We start from the raw sequence: 5740 nt of genomic DNA, 5'->3' as shown, positions 1-5740 counted from the left end.
TTCTGCTATGTTTTGTATCTCAGATGATGGTGTGAATATGTTGAAAGCTAACATTCCTACAAGCAACCACGTTCAACCCGTTGCTTCTTGTATGGAAGTGATGTTATTAACAGTGAAAACTGCACGAGGATTTTAAAAATACCCTGTAAAACTAAAAATCTACAATGCAAAGATTGGAAGGCTGAGTCAACCTTGAGCCGGTGAGACCCAAACTGCACCATGCTGAAGGACACAAACAAGCGGGAATCTGAACAAACCAAAGAAAAGCAAGTCAACAACATGGGAAGGAGATACCTTCTTGAACAAAAGATTTGAATTATGTTCTTTCTCTGTCTTTCTAGCTAGCTACCTATCAAGTATACTTTGTGGCAGTGGTGGAATTTAATTTTTTTCACTACCGGTTCTGTGGGTGTGGCTTGGTGGGCGTGGTGTGGCTTGGTGTGGCTTGGTGGGTGTGGCAGGGGAAGGATACTGCAAAATCTCCATTCCCACCCCACTCTGGGGCCAGCCAGAGGTGGCATTTGCTGGTTCTCTGAACTACTCAAAATTTCTGCTACCGGTTCTCCAGAACCTGCCAGAACCTGCTGAATAGCAACCCTGCTTTGTGGATAGAGGCTCTACATAGCTATCAAAGGATTGGGCCCCTTTTGGAAGTCTCACCTGACTGCAATGAGAGTTTGGGGGCCCAAACTAGGTTTAAAACAAGCTTATGAACATCACAGCCAAGAAAACAAGTGTTGATGGAGCTGGTAGCCCGGGGATTTGTGGGGAGAAAGACAAAAGGGGGTGAAAGGCAAAAGCGGTTTAGAGTAAGCAAAATTATTTTTATCTAAGCCTGAATCGAGGAATCCTCTTTTCTGTGCCTGGCAATGGCGTCTCTCTGTTCATTGATGTATTTTCCAGGGCTTGTTTGGAACTATTTCTCTTCCCACAAGAGATGACTGTGGTAAAGCCAGATTGCACAAAGCAGCTTTTAGTGGGTTTCGGCTAAAAGGGGGAGGGAAGGCAAAGAGAGATTAAAAAATGGAAAAGACAAGGCTGGGGGGGGGGCTGGGCTGTTTCTTCTGCGAATGCTTTTCTTTGCGAGAAACAACGTGAAATTGGAAGTTGGACATTTGCGTTGCAACAAAAGGGTTTTTCTCTTTAGCGTCCACTGAAGTCAGGTCTCACAACTCAGTCTCGCTCATATAAACAACATTTCTCCAACCCTTTGGTAGAGGAGTTCTTCTTCTCCCAGGTTCTGGGCCTTTTGATTCTCACTCTGTGCTCTTCAAAATGGGACCCATTCTTTGAAGGCACAATAGCATTTAGATGTTCAAGGGATATGAACCCTGATGCCCATCCCTCAATACTCTTCTTCAGAGACAAGCTTCCTAGCCAGACATCACAACCTTGTATCAGGAGTTCCTTGTGGTAGATTAGGATCCCTGCTGGTCTTAAAGAAATGCTGTGAAGCACAGGAAGGCATCAGAATGCTTTCAGATAGCACATAGCAGCCATTTGGGGAGAAACCTACAATAGCGGCCTTCAGAGTGCTTCTTGGTCCCAACCAGTGGTGGGATTCAGCCGGTTCGCACCACTTCGGGAGAACCGGTTGTTAACTTTCTGAGTAGTTTGGAAAACTGGTTGTTGGAAGAAATCATTAGGGCAGAGAACCGGTTGTTAAATTAATTGTATCCTACCACTGGTCCCAACCCTTAACTAACTTTCTTTCTTTCTTTCTTTCTTTCTTTCTTTCTTTCTTTCTTTCTTTCTTTCTTTCTTTCTTTCTTTCTTTCTTCCTTCCTTCCTTCCTTCCTTCCTTCCTTCCTTTTTCTTTCTTTCTTTCTTTCTTTCTTTCTTTCTTTCTTTCTTTCTTTCTTTCTTTCTTTCTTTCTCTCTCTCTCTCTCTCTCTTTCTTTCTTTCTCCTTCCTACCCCTTCCCTTTCCTTCCTTCCTCCTCCTCCTCCTCTTCCTCTTCTTCTTCTTCCTCTTCCTCCTCCTCCGTCAGCTTTCATCTTTTGCCCACACTAGCTTTCTGTACCTCTATAAGCCTATTGACTCTGCTCGCTTATCAGCACACATATTAAAATTGGAACGATGCAGAAAAGATTAGCAGGGATCAGCGTGAGTGACAATAAACCCCTAGAAGCAACAGATGCAAATCCAGGCAGCGGAGGGAGGGATTCTATGCTTTTAGCTTCTTTGTCTCAAAGGCCGATTTGGCGTGCTTGTAGGTGTTGTGTTGGTTCGATTGAAAACCTTGGTTGTTCAGTACTTCCTTCCTCTTTTGCTTCAATCCCCTTTCTCTGCTAACTTTCACCCGCTCAGCTAAGCTACCTATCTGATTGATGGAGAGCTCGTGCAAGATCATATCTGTCAATAGACTTGAGTTAAGCTTTTTCCTAACTAAGACGTATCTTTATTTTTTTCTACAAGCAGCACCAGCCTCAAGAATACTTTCTTACAAGTGTTTTTCTCTCCACACATTCTTTCCATCATCCAGAGTGAGATGATCATTCATTCATTCATTCATTCATTTGTTTAGTCATTCATTCATTCATTCAGTCAGTCAGTCAGTCAGTCATCTATCTATCTATCTATCTATCTATCTATCTATCTATCTATCTATCTATCTATCTATCTATCATTCATTCATTCATTCATTCATTCATTCATTCATTCATTCACAGATGAAGTTGCTTAGATAAGCAATGAAACGTCTCAGGTGAACAAATTTTGGTCCAGTTGCCATGACTTAACCTTTTTAGATACTTTTGGCCTGGATGATTGAGTCTTCATTGATATATTGTCATGATGGCAAACCTATAACACGTGTGCCACAGCTGGCACGCAGAGCCTTCTCTGCAGGTACATCGCCCCAGCCCAGCTACACTGCGCATCCATGTGCAGCTTCTGCCGGCCAGCTGGTCTTCGGGTCTCTGGCGCGCATGTGCAGGGGGCGGGGCACATGCAGGGGATGCGTGTGTGCATGCACAGGGGAGTGCATGCCCAGGGAGCACTCGCATTGCATTTTGGAGGTTCGTGCAAGCACTCCCTGCAACCTGTTTTGGACCTGGAAGGCCTCCTGCAACCAACCTGGAAGCCAAAATATGGGTGAGGGGGGAAGTGCGTGCATGTGTGGGGGGGAAGGCCACATAGAAGAGCCTGAGTGGCGTAGGAGGCTAATGCCTCCTACTAAGGCAGCATTTAACATCTAGCTGCCTGCAATTACTGCGAGTTCAAATCTCACCAGGCTCAAGGTTGACTCAGCCTTCCATCCTTTCTAAGGTGGGTAAAATGAGGACCCGGTTTGTGGGGGCAATAAGCTGACTCTGTATAAAATATACAAAAGTATGAAGGCTATTGCTTAGCGCATTGTAAATAGCCCTGAGTCTCCGGAGAAGGGCGGCATATAAAAATAAATAAAAATAAAAAAATAAAAAAATTTTTACGGGGAATGCTCGCATTGCATTTTGGGGGGTGCATGTGCACGCTTTGGCCACTTGGCACTAAAAAGGTTAGCCATCACTGATATATTGCAATACATTTTGAGGAAAAACCGCTGCAGTTGGTATGGCAAGAATTGGTACATTCTCTGCCCATCTATATATTTTTTTTAAGTTTGACTGATGAGGTTGCTTGGATGAGCAACGAAACGCCTCAGCTTAACCAATTTTGGTCCAGTTGCCATAAGTTAACCTTTTAGATATCTGCAATGGTTGTTCTCTTATGTCTTTCATCTTGACTGAGTGGCTGTGGTTCCCGGCATCCCGATATAGTCAGTTGACTCCATCACTGACTATTGGAGGCGAGTCCTTGGCCCCCACGGAGCAGGTTCGCAACTTGGGCATCCTCCTGGATACACCGCTGTCCTTGGAGGAACATCTGACGGCTGTGGCCAGGGGGACTTTTTATCAGGTTCGCCTGATCCACCAGTTATGGCCTTCCTAGATCAGGATTCTTTGTGCACAGTCACTCATGCCCTCGTTACCTCTCGCCTGGACTACGGCAACGCTCTCTACATGGGGCTCCCCTTGAAGAGAACCCGGAGACTCCAGCTGGTCCAGAATGTGGCCACCCGGGTAGTGACGGGAGCTGCATGGCGCTCCCACATAACACCTCTCCTGCGTGAGCTGCACTGGCTCCCAGTGGTCTTCCGGGCACGCTTCAAGGTGTTGGTTATCACCTTTAAAGCGCTCCATGGCATAGGACCTGGATACCTTCAAGACCGTCTGCTGCCACCAACGACCTCCCACCGACCGGTGCGCTCCCACAGAGAGGGCCTCCTCAGGGTGCAATCGGCCAAGCAATGTAGACTGGTGGCCCCCAGGGGGAGGGCCTTCTCTGTGGGGGCACCTGCCCTCTGGAATCAACTGCCACCAGAGATACGGAGAATTCAAGACCTCGGTGCCTTCCGCCGTGCCCTGAAGACCTTCCTTTTTCAGCAAGCCGGGCTGGCTTAATGCTTTTTAAATGTTGTTTAATATGTTTTGTTACTGCTTTTTAATTTTGTGGCCAAATTTATATATATCTTTTAAAATTGTTTTTAATGTTTGTATTTATGTTTTTTACTTTGGCTGTACATCATCCTGAGTCCTTCGGGAGAAGGGCGGTCTATAAATTTGATAATAAATAAATAAAATAAAATCTTGTTTTGTGTAAAAAAAAAATCCATATTAAAAAAAAAACGCAGAATAGATTAGCGCAATTACTTTAGGAAGACGCCTCTGTCGTTTTACTACAGACGTGGTTTCAACATGTCTGCAGCAACATTGGCAAGCAACCCTATCATCAGACTATTATCTTTCTGTAGGTTTCAGGACTGTTTCCTCCGTGTTCTTAAGCCAACATCTTTTAATTAGTTCCAAAATTTGTATTTGGCTGCATTCTGAAAATACTGGAAAATGTTTTTTGCTGCGGCACTCAACCGAGTGATTGATAAAGCATGATAAATAATGATCATTTTGAAACCCCTTAACCCAACCAGCCCTGTTTTTTCTAGGCTGCCAATGTGGCATTGTTATTAAACCTGCTGTTTACATGCAAGTGTTCTGTAACAGGGGCAGAAGGTTTAAAGAAGGAATGAAAATAATTGCAGAATAAAGATCCGGAATAAATGCAAGCTCTTTTTGTAGTTTAAAGCAATCTATTTTTTTTTTTTTAAAAAAAATATGGATACAAAAATAGCTTAAAATTGAATGGGCACTGTTGGAGAATTCAACCAATTCTCCAATTCTCTTCTCAGGGCCTGGTGGCTCAGCAGACTGATAGCATTGTGATTAACACCAGCTGTCTGCAATTACTGTAAGTTCGAATCTCACCAGGCTCCAGGTTGACTCAGCCTTCCATCCTTTCTAAGGTAGGTAAATTGAGGACCCAGTTTGTGGGGGCAATAAGCTGACTTTGTATAAATATACAAAAGTATGAAGGCTGTTGCTTAACGCATTGTAAGCCGTCCTGAGTCTCCAGAGAAGGGCGGCATATAAATCAAATAAAAAAATAAAAAAAAAAAGGTTCCTGGGTGCTCTCTCTAGCTTGGTTATTGAGTGCCCGTGCTCAGCGTCATATCCAGAGGTTGGCTTTGGGAAATAGATGTGTGAGTGCTGCCAGCATTTCTGCAGAGGTTGAAGGGGTGGGGGTGGGGGTGGGTCAGCCTGTCAGTGCTCAGACCATCCATCGCACGCTGCATCAAATTGGTCTGCAGAGCTGTTGTCCCAGAAGGAAGTCTCTCCTAAAGATGATGCACAAAACAGCCCGC

Source organism: Pituophis catenifer, unplaced genomic scaffold, assembly GCF_029215685.1.
Source record: "Pituophis catenifer annectens isolate HBS135680 unplaced genomic scaffold, rPitCat1.0.hap2 SCAF_2, whole genome shotgun sequence".
NCBI lineage: Eukaryota > Metazoa > Chordata > Lepidosauria > Squamata > Colubridae > Pituophis > Pituophis catenifer.
Note: the sequence above shows the minus strand (reverse complement) of the source record.